Genomic DNA, 15,210 nt, shown 5'->3' on the forward strand with positions numbered 1-15,210 from the left:
TGATTTTCAAATCGCTCAAAGAACCGCCTTCAAAGTTCATTTATGAAAAGAATATTGCCAAAAGGTTTAGCACAAAATGGTTTTCTACACAATTTCATTTGACAGAGAACACATTTTTTTCTTGTTGCAACAGAAACTCAAGATGGAAGCTTCTACACGATTGCAGAGAAAAATTTTAAAGTACAATTTACAGGGTAGTAATGTCTTGGTCTTCAAAGATTCAACTAGATTTGAAAAATTTTGTTAGTGGGCTCTGGCAAGGTTTGATGTTTTGGAGAGAAGATTAATTCTTTTATAATTTGAATGTACAATTTCAAGTTCTTTTTAAGAGATAAGTATTCCACCATGGACACCTTTGAAGAAGAATAATTGTTTCTTTCAATACTACAAGCAAAAAATAACAACATGGAGGCAAAAAATAACAACAATTAACAACATGGAGGCAAAAAATAACAACAGGAAGGAGTTAGAATAGATCTCATATTCCTATACATGTGTTGATTATATCCTTCAGGGAACTATTCAACAAGGAATGAATTCATCAAGCCCAGATTAAAGAGTACTTAAAAAGGACAAGGACTTATTGATGGCAACTAGGAAAGTGGGCATCCAAATGCTTTGTTCAATTGGAACTAGAAAGTGCTACTCCTTTTGCACTACTGTCAAATATCTATAATGCAATTGACAAGATAGAATGTGAAGTTCAAAATATAAGAGATAAAAAGTATGGTGTTTATGGATAGATTAATGAATGGCAGTTGGAGACTTTATAAAGTCAAATACCAAATATGCAACTCATATCAGAGCAATCTTCAAAATGACTTATATGATATGGATAAAGGCAGCCAAATTTGAATGTTCTCAAAACACATAGACCATGGTCTTTTAGCCATTGGTCCTTGTTTGGGTAGATTTTAGATGTCAACATTCACCATTCACCTCTGATTTTTTACATTCACATAATCAGATAATTGAAAGAGCACATAGCAGTGAAAGGTTCGTTTCTAGATTTTAGGGCAGTTGATAGGTTCTTGGGGAGCAATTCCAACATATTCAAATTTGAAGGAGGAAAATCAACATGATCCAGATACTCGAGGAAAAAATCAAATTTCAGTGAACTAACTCCAGTTTCCTAGGCACAAGACTTTTAATCGGTTCCAAATTTCTTGCAATTATTTAGAGATTATTTTTATTTTTGGTGATTTTTATTCTAGGAATACTGTAACATTTCACGATTAGTTTTTTCCTATGTGTTGTTTAATTTGTAATGTAAAAGGGTTGGATTTTGAGCCCAGAAATACCCTGATATTTTTGTAAAGTTTCATGTTACATAGTGTTTGATCAAAGGCTCCTAGCTCCAGTTAATGACAAGATTTGTTTCATATGTATGTCCTTTCTGGTAATTACATATATGTTTCTGCATATATTTGAGGCAACGTAGGACATTGGGAAGGGTTGGGCTGAGTATCAACCTCCCCAACATCCCTAGAAAAGTTATGTTTTACACTGAGTAAAAGATTAAACAAATTATAGTGGCAGCTACAAGGATTGATCCTAGGTCTTCCTTAGATTAGGCCTGGCAGTGACTGATTCACCACGTGTGTCAAAAAAAAAAGATTAAACAATTTGTTTAATTGGTCATCCATAAATCACTAGATTGTTGCTTCTAGGTTGTGCTTAAATGTATTGATGTTTTATTGTAGAGATTCTTTTACATGTTTTTGCTCTTGTTAGATGATTAGATATTCAGGGAGAATATCTAATTCTCTAATTTCTCCTCCATTCCTCCATCAAAAATTTTCAAGCTATGTTATTCTGCCATAACTGAACATTGGTACTTTGATAAGGCCTCGGCAACAGAGGGCTTTATTTGTTAAGCAAGGATTTGTGACTCATCAACAACCAACTAACCAACAGACTCTACATATGGTCATTGTGGTTCACAGATTGTTGTTCAGTGACAATGAACACCATTAAAAGCCTCATAATACTTGAGGGAGCCCCCTCTGGTTCAATGGACAATTTGAACCTAAAGTTTGTTGAGTTGGTTTCTCGGCATAGTTTCACAACCAAGAACTTCCTTTGAGAAACAATACAACACCCACTACACCATGGCTATCCAAGAAATGGCAAGGCAAGGCCAATCCACTATCAAACCAGACAAATCCCATGCCAATGATAATAAAGTAATCAAATAACCACATGCATGTACCATGCACTCAAATATCAACAATGAAATCACACATGCAACCTGTTACCTGCAATGTTCTCCTATTGTAGTTATTTTTCCAACTTTCTTCTTAGTTTCCCACAAATTCCTTTGCTTTCCTGCTTGCTTCTATCCAAGTGATCCCTCTCTCCAAGTCCAAGTGAGGATGCCTCTATGTCCAAGTGAATGCTAGAATGCTCCAAGAATTCTCTAAGCGTGTAAGAGTGTAAGAGTGAGTAAATGTAGCTAAGAGTGCTTAGAGTGCTAAGAGTAACCAAGAGAGACATAAAATGTTCTCCCTCTCCTTTTGTTTCATTTTCCTTCATTTTCCTTTGCATGCATATTCTTGTCTCTTCATCTTCATTTTCTCCTATTTCCTTTATTTCTTTTAATTACTTGTCTTTTATTGCCTTTTTCCTTTGCCAATGAAAATTCCACTTTCCACACCCCATAATAAAACCACAAGTGATACCCACTATAATGTTTATCCCCTCATTCAACTTGGAATACATGTCCCATGACCTTAGTTTAATTTATTTACATGGAAAATCAACCCAGGGTTATTGCATCTTCTGTCAGGAAAATTTCCTCCACATGGTTCATCATGACATGCTTCTAGTATCTCAGGTACTTCATCTTCTTGAACACTTCTTTGAATGGTCAAATCAAGTATTGTTTGGTACAATTTTCCTTCTATCCAAGCATAGGGTGCACTTCCTTTAATGAATTTGTGTCTCTCTTTGGTTGATAATTGTGGAAGAAATTTCCCTATAGCTAAGTAGTTAGTAATATCTGCAAACCAAGGAGTTTTAGTAGATATTATAAGAAGATATTTGTCGCGAAAACTATCTAATATAAGAGTATCATTATTACCATTTTGCATCCTAGAAAGGAAATCAACAACTATGTTTTCTTTTCATGGCCTATCTAAAATGGTAATATTGAATTCCTGCAACAATAAAAGCCATCAAATAAAATTTCCATTAGTAATTGGTTTGTTCATAAGATATGTAATAGTAGAATGATTGACATGAATAAACGTCGCATAGCCAGTGGTATAATGTCTAAACTTATTAATGGCATGAACAATAGCTAAAAAATCCTTTTCTGTAACTGTGTAATTTAACTCTACAGGAGTCAAATTTTTATTTGCATAATATATAACATAAGGAGTTAAGTATTTTTGTCCTAGTACAACTCCCAAAGTTGTATATGAAGCATCAATAGAAATATGAAATGGGAGGGACCAATTTGGTCCTCTTAAAACTAGTGCTTGAGGGATTTTACTTTTCAACAATTCAAAAACTTTTTGACAATCAAAATTCCAATAAAATTCACAATCCTTAGTGAGTAATTTGAAAAGTGATGAAGCTACCTTTGTGAATTTTTTTATAAACCTTCTATAGTAACTTGAGAATCCGATAAAACTTCTAACATCTCTTTGACATGTTGATACCGAAAATTTGGAAATGACCTCAACTTTTAATGAACCCTCTTTGATTCAAGCACCTAATATATGATGGCCGAAAGAAATTCCTTCATTAAACATCATAAAGAATTTCTCATGACTCACTGAAAAATTAGCTTCTTTACATCTAACAAAGACTTTTTCTGTTTTTTCCATAACTTCTTCAAAAGTGCACCCATAAATAGTAAAGTCATCCACATAAACTTATACACAATCATGGATTAAGTCATAAAATATACCAAAGACTGCTATTTGAAATGTAGCAAGTACATTACATAAACCAAAAGGAAGTACCCTATAAGCATATGTACCCCATGGACATGTAAAAGTTGTCTTATCTTGATATTTAGGTGCAAGTTGAATTTGATTGTATCCACTGAAACCATCAAGAAATGAGAAATATTTCTTCCCTACTAGTGTATCTAATACTTGATCAATAAAAGGTAGTGGGAAATGATCTTTTAGAGTTGCTTTGTTTAATTCTTGATAATCTATGCATACTCTCCACTTTCCATTTTTCTTAGGCATAATAACCATGGGTGAAACCCATTGGTTATCAAAAATTAGGTAAATCAAATTCACATTATGCAATTGTTGTAACTCTTCTTTAACACTCTCTCTTAAATTAGGATTCATCCTTCTCTAAGGTTGCCTTACTAGTTTGACATTCTCTTGTATATAAATATGATGCATACATGTGTTTGGATTGATTCCTTCAATGTCAGTGCATTCCCATGCAAATGCAGAGGAATGGTTTTGTAGCATCTTTATTAATTGTTTCTTCTGAAATTCTTCCAATTTATTATCAATATTTGTTGTTTTACCTAGATAAATTTCTACCAAAGAATTGCCAAAATTTTCCATTGAGTTCAATGTTATTTTGGATTGTTGATATGAGAAATATTCAATTCCAAAATCTTCCTGAAAACTTTGATCTAGCATATGCACACAAAAATTTTGATCACAATATGAAGAGAAATCATGATTATTCATTAAATTCATTAATTGATCTTCCTCGTCGTATTGTGAAATAGTTAATACTGGTTGAATGTCTTCAAAATATTCATCATCATCTTCAATTCATAATTATTTTCTATCCCAGTTATTACACTTGTAGGTGCATATAATGTGAACTTTTTAGTGGTATTTCCATAAAAAATAAACATATCACTAGACCTACAACTTATGGATGCATCAACTGTAGCTAACCAAGGCCTACTAAGAATCAATGGATGTCCTCCTAGATTTGTTATGGGAGTTAATATCATAAAATCAATAAGGTACTCCCTTGAATCTAAGGATATTGTTACATATTCTAATACACCTTCAAGTTTAATATCAATTCTATCTACTAATTGCAAGAAAGTAGGAGTATATTGAAGATTGATCAATCTTAATTTGTCCATTGTATTCTCGGTCATGATATTTATAGTTGCATCTAAATCAATCAAAGTGTTTGGAATTTCAAAGCCATTAATATGAATCTTTACAATGGGATTACCTAGATCTAAATATTTTTTAATTACTAGTTTTCCCATCATTATATCTGCAATTTTTCATGCCAATTATACTATTTGAATGTCTTTTCTTTTTCTTCCTAGTTTCTTGATATAAAACTCCTTTATTGTTTTTGCAAATATAGGTATTTCCTTTATAGCTTGAAGCAATGGAATCTTAATGCAAATATTTTTTAATTCATCTAGCATGTTATAATTTGGTCAAATTATTTGCCTCTCTACTCCTTTATCAATTTGAAGTCTCTTAGGAAAGGGAGGATTGTGTAAGGAAATAGAGGTTTGTTTAGCTATAGGAATTGTAGGAGTTGATTTTATTTTGTTGTCATCTAATTGGATAGGAGTGTCTTCCTCTTGAGGAGTCTTGTTCAGTAATTTCTTCATTTTTAGGGATTTTCTCTTCTTCATGTTCTTGAATGACAAATCAGAGTGTTTTCTTTTGCAAAAATCGGCCATATCTAAGTTGGACATCATTTAAATCTAGAGGAGCTATCATATAAGGTTGAAAATTTTGGGCTTCAACATTATAAATGGGTTGTTGAGGTGTTTTATTATTGGGATTAGGGAGTGGTTATGTAGGTAATTGATTTTATTTTTGAGGAAATGAAGTGGGAGGTAATGGAAGGGGTTGACTTGAAGTCAATTGAGGCTGAAATTGTGGTTGGACAGTTTGTGGAGGTTGAGGTGGAGAATAGTATTGAGGTTGATATTGGGGATATTGTTGAAAATATTGAGCATATTTTGTTTTTCTACCATAAGAACCTTGCCATCCTTGTGACCAAGATGATTTTTGTGGTTGAGGTGGCCAAGTTTTCCATGCTAGGGGTATATTCCAACTACTTTGTGGCTAAGCATAGGATTGAAATGTAGAAAATATGTGATAGGTTAACCCGATAATGCAATATAAATCAAAGAAGAATACTATAACCTACTTCTACTATCAATTTGCAGAAGCTTAAAGATTGAGCTGAACAATATAGCTAGAAGAAGAAGAATCAATGGCACAATACACATGAAAATACTTTGGGGAAAGTCTTAGATAAAAACCCCACACTATTGTATTATCATACATGGTGGAAATACATAGGAATTATACAAAGCCTTAGCTCTCACAGCTAGTCAGCTCTCAGTACAATCCTCACAGGTGCTCACAAGAAATCTTGGCTTCTCTCTAGCCTTCCTCTCTACCCTCCAAGCTCCTATTTCCTTGCGTTGTTCCTTGTGGATGATTAGCTATTACCAAGTGGAAAAACATGCCTTCAAAACTGCACAATCCTCAAGGATGAATCCTTGACTACATGCATGAGTTTTCTCCATGAGAAAAAACATGCAATTGATAGTACATTGTCCTTGAACATTAATCTCAACTGGGTCTTTCTCAGAATAGACATGCATGAGTTTCTGATGAGGGAATCTTCAGTTAACTGGAGTAGCACTAGTTGAGTGCATTAATGCATCAACTGACTGTTAACTCACCATTAGTTCCTCAAACAGTTTGGAACTAATTTAACTGTACTTAACTCAATAAATTGAGTTAACTAATTACAACTCAAATATAACTCAATCTTATCTCCTTAATTTAAGGGATAACTCTTGCATGACTTCAGAAAGACTTCTAACTTGAATTTCTCCAACTAATTAATTTAAAATAAATAAATTAATTATTTCCAAGTAGCTGTTAAGACTAAATTCAATTTTAATTCACAATTTAATTCAAGGACAAATTAAATTGGAATATTCTTGTTGCCATATTTCAACACTCCCTCTCAACAAGAAATGGATTATCTGCCACCCCGATCCTGTCTCTATGGAACTTGAATTTACACTTCGATAATGCCTTTGTCAAAATGTCAACATCTTGCTCCTCTATTGAAATATACTATAGCAACATGATCCTCCTCGCTACACAGTCTCTGAGATGATGATACCGGATTTCGATGTGCTTGGACCTATCATGAAATACTGGATTCTCAGAGAGTTTGATACAACTCTGATTATCACAATAGATCACGGTTGGATCCATCCTCTGCTCAAACAAACCAAATAGGATTTTCCGCATCGAGATGGCCTCACATGTTGCCTGACTTGCAGCCATGTATTCTGCCTTTGTCGAGCTGAGTGCAAACAACCTCTGTTTCCTGTTGTACCAAGAAACTTCCGCTGACCCAAGGTTGAAAATCCCTCCCGATGTGCTCTTTCGATCTGATGGACTCCTTGCCCAATCTGCATCAGTGAAGCCTTGTAGCTTCACTCCCTTTGTCCGTCTGTACCATAATCCATACTGAGATGTGCCTCTGAGGTATCTCAATACATTCTTTGCTGCCTTCCAAAACATCTTGGTAGGTTGAACCATCGCTTGACTCAGTTGGTTCACCGCATAGCACAAATCTGGTCGTGTGTTCATTAAGTACATCAGTGAACCCACAAGCTGCCTGTACATAGTAGCCTCTACCACTTCTCTTGAAGTAGCAACCTCCTTCCTCCAGTTACCTGCTAGAGGAGTCTGCATGGGCTTGCACTTCACTTCCCATCCTTCTGCCACACTTCCATTCCAAGGAAGTAATGCATGAGACCCATGTCTTTCATCTCGAATTCTCTTGCAAGGTCCTCCTTGCAAGACATGATCAACTAATCATCACCAGTCAATATGAGATCATAAACATAAAGTACGATGATCAACAACTTACCTTTCACCACGATGTGGTACAGGTTCGCATCCGCTTCACTCTTTGTGAAGCCCAACCCGGTGAAGTAGTTGTCTATCCTGGTGTACCAAGCACAAGGTGCTTGCTTCAGCCCGTACAACACTCTCTTGAGTCGGCACACATGCGACTCACGATCGAAGGTCTCAAAACCTTCCAGTTTCTCTATGTACACCTCTTCCTTAATCTCGCCATTGAGGAATGCAGTCTTCACATCCATTTGATGGATCTTCCAACCCATCTATGCTGATAGTGCCAACATAGATCTGATAGATGAGTACCTTGCGATAGGAGAAAAAACCTCATCATAGTTAATACCCTCGACCTGCGAAAAGCCATGGGAAACAAATCTTGCCTTATGCTTCTCCACACTACCCTCAGCATCTTGCTTTACCTTGTAAAGCCAACGAGAACTCACAATTGACTTGTTCTCTAGTCTCGGAACCATGTCCCAAACACTGTTACGAACTATGGAGTCATATTCCTCCACCATAGCATCAACCCAAATCGGCTGCCACACTGCTTCCTCAAAGGAATATGGCTTGGTCTCAACACATTCCACAGCAAGGGCCATGTATCTAGTGTACCTCTCAGGTGACTTCCTTTGTTTGCGCTTAGAAGATGGTGCTCCCACATTCTCTCTCGCATCCTCCAACAATCTGTCAACTTCTCTTGTGCGCTTTCGTCCATCTTTGGAAGACTCTGCTTGAGAGGATGTCTCCACTCCTGGAATTTCTGCATGTGTCTACTCCGCATCAGTCTAAGGCTCCTCCTCCTTAGGAACCAATAGTTCCTCCACAGCCTATAGTTGGAGCTCCCTCTCAAGGGAAACTCGCATGGCCTTCTGCTCAACAAACTTGAGATCTCTACAAACCACTGTTCTCCGATTGGTATGCAAGTACACTTGATAGTTGTGAGGTGTATCAGTGTACCCCACAAATATCCCCAACTCTGCTGTCGGCTCAAGCTTCTTCCGTGCATCCTTTGTCACATGGAAATATATCGATGAGCCAAAGATCCTGAAGTGACCCACATCTGGTCTCTTACCGGAGAAAACTTCCTCTGGTGTCTTCATCCCAAGTATGCAATGCAGGCTTCTATTCTGCAAATAGACCACTATGTTGCATGCCTCAGCCCACAAGTGAAGTGGTAGGCCTTAGTCATGCGGCATTGCCCGTGTTTCCAGTACAATAGTTTTGTTCTTCCTCTTGGCCACCCCATTCTGCTTTGGGTTATGAGGTGTCATCAACTCTCGTTTAATTCCTTCCACTGTACAGAAGTCATTAAACTCTTGAGAGACATATTCTCCACTGTTGTCACTTCTCAAGGCCTTGATCTTCTTCATTAACTCTTTCTTAACCAAAGCTTTGAACTCACAAAACTTTGTGAAAGTTTGGTCCTTCTTCTGCATGAAATAAATCCAACATTTATGAGAATAGTCATCAATGAAAATCACATAATACCTTTGCTTCGTTGTTGATGTCATCGAGAATGGTCCACACAAATCAGTATGAACTCACTCCAAGATTGCCTCTGCTCGACTATCTTGATCATGAAAGGAAGACTTGGTGTACTTTCCCAAGGTACAACTTTTGCATGTGTCAACTTGCTCAATTTTACCTTTGGTAAGTCCTGTAGATATCTGCTGCATTATCTTCAAAGCCCCATGATGCAAATGGCACAACCACCTCTGCCACAACTTGCCAATGTCTTGGCTTTGCACTAATTTTGCTTTCGTACTCAATGCTGCACAATCATCTACCTCTAGTTTATAGAGATTCTTCACCCAAATCTCTATCCTCTTTATCTGACCCGTGGCTATGTGTCTTCGTAACACCTTTCCTTTACTAAAGACAACATCGTAGCCTTTTTCCTCCAACATCATGACTGATACCAAGTTCTTCTTCAGTCTAGGCACATACATCACATCTGTCAGCTCCATGCTCCCTCTGAAAAGAAACTGTGCCCACACCTGAAACACTATACCTTCTGTCGTCACCCATCTCTATGCACATCTTGAGGTCTTTCTCCTCCAAGGCACTGAATAAATTGTTATCACCAGTCATGTGGAATGAGGCTCCACTGTCAAGATACCAGACACAACCCATCATCGATTACATCGTGCATGTGATGAGGGTAAAGTCCATTTCGAACTGAGAGGCTAATGCCTCACCTTCCGATCCTTCCGAGGATCCCTTCTTGGACTTCTTCAATGGGCAATTAGTCGCATAAGGTCCCATATTGTGACAATTAAAGCATCTTATTTAGACCTATCACCCTTCTTCCCTCCATGAGAAGAATTCGATTTGAAATGGGAAGCCTTCCCCTTCGCTTTCCTTGCCTTACTTGCTAAGGCCAGATTTTCTTCATCATCATTCTTGGATGAAGAACCATCTCATGTGCTCCCCCTTATCTCCTCCTGCATAAGATCCGACCACAGTTATTCCCAATCCGGCAGTGTCTCCTTTCCATTCACAGAGTCCCGGTAGCTATTCCAACTCTTTGGAAGGCCAAGGAGAGCGAGGCTCACCATATCATCATCGGCAGTAGTTATTCCCACACTACCAAGCTCATCTCTGTAGGTGGTGAGCTTGTTCAGATATGTGGAAATAGTATCGCCCTTCTCCATCTTGATTCTTCGAAGCTTATCCTTAAGCACCAATTTCCTCTAGTCGCTACTGTTCTGGTAGAGGTCCTTCAATGTCTTCCACATTGAAAATGGAGTATCCTTCCCATGGAGACTCGAGACAATATGGTCTCAAACTCCCTTAAGGATGATCTGTCTCACCTTCGCCACAAACTTCTTCCACTCAGCCAACTCTTGTGCATTAGTTGAAGCTGGCTTTGGGATTTCTTGATCAATGAATTCCTTCAAGCCATTGTCTTCTAATACAACCTCCATTCTATCTTTCCATGCTATGTAATTCGAGCTACCTTCCAAGGCATACTCGAGTCTCAATCCATAGAACGCCATTGGCCAACCTTGAAGTATGATATGAATTCGATTTGCTCCTGCAACCCCGAACTTCAAATTCTCTTGTTAGTATATTGTTCACAGCTCTGATACCATGTAGAAAATATGTGATAGGTTAACCCGATAATGCAATATAAATCAAAGCAGAATACTATAACCTACTTCTACTATCAATTTGTGGAAGCTTAAAGATCGAGCTGAACAATATAACCAGAATAAGAAGAATCAATGGCACAATACACATGAAAATACTTTGGGGAAAGTCTCAGATAAAAACCCCACACTATTGTATTATCATACATGGTGGAAATACATAGGAATTATACAAAGCCTTAGCTCTCATAGCTAGCCAGCTCTCAGTACAATCCTCACAGATGCTCACAGGCAATCTTGGCTTCTCTCCAGCCTTCCTCTCTACCCTCCAAGCTCCTATTTCCTTGCACTATTCCTTGTGGATGATTAGCCTATTACAAAGTGGAAAAAAAAGCCTTCAAAACTGTGAAATCGTCAAGGATGAATCCTTGACTGCATGTATGAGTTTTCTCCATGATAAAACACATGCAACTGATAGTACACTGTCCTTGAACATTAATCTCAATTGGGTCTTTCTAAAAATAGACATGCATGAGTTTCTGATGAGGGAATCTTCAGTTAACTGGAGTAGCACTAGTTGAGTGCATTAATGCATCAACTAACTGTTAACTCACTATTAGTTCCTCAAACAGTTTGGAACTAATTTAACTATACTTAACTCAGTAAACTGAGTTAACTAATTACAACTCAAATATAACTCAATCTTATCTCCTTAATTTAAGGGATAACTCTTGCATGACTTCAGAAAGACTTCTAACTTGAATTTCTCCAACTAATTAATTTAAAATAAATTAATTAATTATTTCCAAGTAGCTGTTAAGACTAAATTCAATTTTAATTCAAGGACAAATTAAATTGGAATATTCTTGTTGCCATATTTCAACATGAAATTGTGCATTAGGATCTTGTGTCATACATGTTTGACGAGGTTGTGAAGGCCTTCTAGGAGAAACATAACAAAGTTGTTCTTATTTACTTGTCCCAAAATCCTCTTGGTAACAAATTTTAATCCTAGTATAGAAGGGCAGTCCTTTGCAGCATGAGTCTCTGCACAAATAAAACAAATTCCAATACTTTCAAGAGGAAATTCTCGTAATGCATGTTTCTTTCTACATCTAGGACATAAAATAAACAAAGAAACATTTTTAATTTTTTGCTTGTTTTGCACTCTTAGCATATCTAGTTGTTCACTAGGATTCCCAATAATATCAGTTTTAAAATTATCAAGTACATTACCAAATTATGTTGTACTTACGATTCCCTATACAAAGTTAATTACTCTTGACATAACTATATCTCTTGGACTCCTACCATATTTTGAATTTCCTCTTGAAATGTGTTTGCATAGTTCATAAATCTCTTGAAAATATAACTAAGACACATCTCCTTTACCCATCACATTAAGAAGATTAATCCATTCATCCCTTATAGATTTTAGTAAGAGAGTTTTTAATGTGTCTAATCCTAGGTCATACATTTTAGCTCTTTTGACATTGTAAGTAATCTCTCCACTAAATCTTCAAGGCTTTCATCTTCTTTTTGGGTCATTTTGAAAACTTCTTCTTTAAGGTCATGATGTATGAAATAATCTTTATATTTTTCTAAGAATATTCTTTTCATGTCATCCCATGTCCTTATAGAATTAGTCTCTTGACCCGTGAACTATTTAAGAGCCCCATATTTTAATGTTATAAGAAACAATTTCAGTTTTATAGTGTCAAGTAAATAATCATAGGATCTACATAATACCTCAAACTCGAAAAGAAATGTTTCTGGATCCTTAGTTCTCAAACCATGAAAGTTAGGAAGAATTAATGGAGAAATATTCTCATGGTGGTAGTAGTATCAATATATTGAATAGGGAACCCACAAGGATCCTCTTCTTCATGAAAACCCCCATCATCTCTTGTTTCACATCTACCACCCCCTTGTGGTGTTTTACCTCCTCTACCTCCACCAATTCCTAGTATTTACTCTCCATTGTGTACCTCTCATTCTCCTTCAACCATTGTAGATTCCTTAGAACTTATATAGGGTTTCTCAACAAGGTTGTCTTAAACTAGTTCCTCTTCGTCTAGTTCCTCTATCAATGGTTCTTCAAGAAAAGTTTATTCTTCCTCTTCTTCTCCTTCCTCGCTAGGTACTCCTGACTGTTGTCTAATGTTCACCTGTTGAAGAAATAAATATGACTCCCTTAGTTAGAGATGTAGGTTCTTCTACCTCAACTTTTGTAGATGAAGTTGGTGATTCTCTAGGTAGAATTTCTGATCTTTGTACCTCAGGGAGTCTTGATCTACTTGCAAATGATGGAATGCGTGTAGTGAAAGATGGTGTGGCACTACATCATCTAGCAGGGGTGGTTGATGATGTCGGGATTGAACTATTTCTTCTAACAAATCTATCCCTAGAATCTTTTTCTCTATACATGCATCCTAAATGATTTTAATATGAGTTTTAACTATGCATCTAAGAATGAATGCAACTATCATGAAATGAAATTGCAACAGTTTTTCCTAGGAAGAACCCCACAATCGTCATGTGGAATTTCTTACCTCTCATCTTATTTCCCCTCCTAAATAGAGTTGTGAGAATAAAAATGCATCCTAAATTTAAAATAAATGCATATGTATACTTCCCCAACAATGACGCCAAAAATGTTGGGTAATTTAATTGTTAGTTAAATTAATTGCATTAAATTATCAATCCAGGGTTCGTATTGTTGCGAAGTATACTTGCACTATATATGCTAGGTTATGTATTTTCAATTGAAAAGAAAATATTCTATAGAAATGAATGCAAGATGAAAATGAGACATATTCATGAAAATATCTAAATGAGCGCGCACACATCTTTCTCAAATACTATATCTAATGAAACATCAAATTCAAGACTTTGAATGGTAAAGGATTTTAAAAGCAAATGTATTCTAGTTTTATAGTATGAAATCTTTGAAATGTTGTTATATTGAACAAGAAACAAAACCTATTCTATTGAGATTTTAAAATAAATCTAATCTATTGAGTGTTGGAAGGATTCTAAGTTATTGAAGTTTTTGAAACCAATCTAGTCTATTGAACTTGGAAGTAAATTTAATCTACTAAACATGAAAGCAAACCTAATCTATTATACTTTGAAAGCAAATATAATCTATGGAAATCAATCAAAATCTATTATAAAACATTATTCTAAAGCGAGAAGCAAGTAAATGGAATTAAATTGCAGAAGCCTATTGAGATTATTGATGTGTGCATATCAATTAGAACTAATCATAGTTGAACTATTTATAAATGAGACTAAGTGAACTAAAGAGCAGTAAAATAAACATTTTTTTTATTTGTTTTTTAATTTTCTCAAGCGCTTGACCCATGGAAGATAGAGAAAAACAAATGAGTAAAAGTCGAATTAAAATCTAACATATGAAGACTGAGCATTAATCTAAGTCTATATGAAACAAAGCATTAATATAAATGCATGAAAAATAGAGCAGGAATAAATCAAACAAAGAGTAGCTATACTATTGAACTCACACCTACCAGGGACCCTCCTGATGATGTATGAGGTGAAATAAACTTTATATCCTGAAAATGAAATCACCGACAACAATTATAATAATTCCATAATAGAGGTTTTGCAATGTGTAAATAAAGTATTCTCCACAACAATATGTCTCAAAAATAATATCAACTTCTAGACTGTCAATTGCTTCCAGGTGAAGCATTTGTATAGAGTTTTAAATTAAAAAAATTTTATAGTTCATTGCCTAATAACTAGAACTCGAATCCTGATATCTAGAACTTGATTTGACATCTCAGTTTTGTGACTAAAATAGGAGTTTTTCTTCTCATGATTCGCTATTGAAGGAGCGAATCGTGAGAAGACACATCATCAACTTCAAGTTTGTCTTTAGATCTTGATCGCTTGATGATAACCCTCGCTTGCTTGATTATAGAACTGATTCCCTTTATATTATGTGTGTTACAAGTGCACCATTGCTTCTTTGACCTTAAGTTTGACTTAAGAGATACAGTGAACCTGTGAACCTCCACCCGTGTCTACGAGGTGGAACTCCATCTTGGAAACATTTGGCAACTTCCCATATGCTTTGTCTAATTTTTGAAACATTCAAACCTATAGAAACTTCAATTTAGCTGCAGAATATTAGAACAACTATAGAATATGCAAAATTTGGTAGCCATGATCTAGTCAAGCCAATTTTACAAAGTAAAACATATAGACTTGAGCTGATAATG

This window comes from Pinus tabuliformis, chromosome X (assembly GCF_031772625.1).
Source record: "Pinus tabuliformis cultivar Carrire ecotype Pingquan chromosome X, CPIR1, whole genome shotgun sequence".
NCBI lineage: Eukaryota > Viridiplantae > Streptophyta > Pinopsida > Pinales > Pinaceae > Pinus > Pinus tabuliformis.